Here is a 2,115-nt window from a genome sequence, read left to right as displayed (position 1 = left end):
CTGCATTAATGCGGCAGGATATGCTATTCCACCTCTAGTAATTTTTGCTAGAAAATCTATTAACCCTCTACTTACCGTGAATGAGATCCCAGGAACTATGTATGGGTTGAATGAATCTGGCTGGATGGACTCTGAGATTTTTCTTAATTGGTTCACTTGCCATTTTCTTGCCCATGCTCCAGCTGCAAGACCATTATTGCTCTTACTTGATGGTCATGCGACACATTACAACCCGGAATTTATACGTATTGCAGCTCATGAAGGTGTTATTGTTTTTTGTTTGCCACCACACACCACCCACCTCCTCCAACCATTGGACAAGGGAGTTTTTGGCCCCTTGAAAACATATTGGAATGAAGAGTGCCAGAAATTTTGTAGTAGAAATCCAGGCAAAGTTATATCACAATATGATTTTATGCCAATATTCAATAAAGCATGGTGCAAAGCAATGACTATTCCAAACGTTCTTTCTGCTTTCCGTACTACTGGTATTCACCCATTCAACCGTGATACTATCATCGATGATGCAACTGCTCCATTAGACTCTGGACCACAGTCTCTCGCTCAAGAAACTGGATTAGCATTTATTCCTTTTTATACACCCAACCATTCTCGGGCTGTCAAAAGGTCAGAAAATGGATATTTCAGTTATAGTAATTGTAATAAAAATATCAATGTAATAAACATGCATAGCTTTTAAGTGCATGCAACTGCTTGTACATGTAAAACTTGATTATATGGGATCTATAGAGTCACATAATGTTGGATGTATTTCAAGTAATCTTCCCCGAATTATAAATCCTTCAATTATCCTTTATTAAATGCATGGCATCTATGATCCATTATGCATGTTATTGAAAATTCTGATTCAATTATTTTAAGTAATCGTAATTTTAATTGCATTACTTTTTAACTCCCAGGTCTGAGCATTTGAGAGCTGATGATGATGATCAAGACCCTGACATTGATTCAAATGAATCTGTTTTGTTCACTGAAGAAGAAAATGTGAGATACATGAGGCGATTGGAAGAAGGATATGACATAACAACAGATTCTCGTTATAATCTTTGGTTGAAGATTAAATGTTCTGAGAAGTTTGACAAGGAGGTAAAAGAAATTCCGGCTAATCTTTTACTAGGTGAAGCTGTGAAATCTCAATCGATTGTTAAAAAATTTCTCCCGAAAGTACCTGAGATAAAGAAAGGCCACTCCTATGAAAAGAGGTCTGCAAGAGTATTAACAAGTGTAGAGAACAGAAAGGAAATAGAAGAAAAGGAAAGAATGAAACAAGAAAAGTTAGATGAAAAGGAAGCAAGAAAGAAGGAAAGAGAATTACGACAGATGAGGAGAAAAGAAGAAATTGAAAGGAAAGAAAAAGAGAAGAAAGAAAAGAAGGAAGAAAGGGAGAGGCAAGAAGCTCAGAAACATAAGTCCAAAGCTATATACAGCAAGTACATTATGAAGTATTTGTCAATGATATATTATTTATTCATGTATTTTTGATAGAATCTTCATGTGAAAAAGAGGAATGCACGCATAAATATGCTAGGAAATGGGTGGAATGTGCAAACTGCAATTTATGGTATCATTGTATATGTCAGGGAGTATCAGTCAAGGTAGTGGAAAAGCCTGATTTCACTTTCAAATGCAAAGCCTGTAAGAAGTGACCTGTAATAAGTGACTCCAGTAATCATTGATGTTTTTTTGAGAATTGTAAAAAAAATTACACAATTGTTTCTGATAGCATAGAATAACAAGATGATGATAACTAGAGTACATTATCAATGATCGTACACCATCAATTTTCGGACACTTGTTTTAGGAAAACTATACATTTCCATCTCATGAAACTGCAAAGTATTATAGCAATAGTTATCCTTTATTTGCGTGACAAAACTTGTAGCTCTAGCAAGAGTGCATAGAAAGTTATAAGCTCTCAAAGCGTGGTGTCCGACAATACCAATGATCGGCCAAAATTCTCAATCTTCGGACTGTCATTTCTGAATGGCAGCAAAGGATAGCTTTAGAAGGTCGCTATAATAACTTTGTAAGCCTGTCTTTAAACTAACTATCACCATCCGGATCTTTTTAATAGCTGTCTTTCGACCGAGATAA

Source organism: Amphimedon queenslandica, unplaced genomic scaffold (assembly GCF_000090795.2).
Source record: "Amphimedon queenslandica unplaced genomic scaffold, v1.1 AMPQUscaffold_13470, whole genome shotgun sequence".
Lineage (NCBI taxonomy): Eukaryota > Metazoa > Porifera > Demospongiae > Haplosclerida > Niphatidae > Amphimedon > Amphimedon queenslandica.
This window is presented reverse-complemented; position numbering follows the sequence as displayed.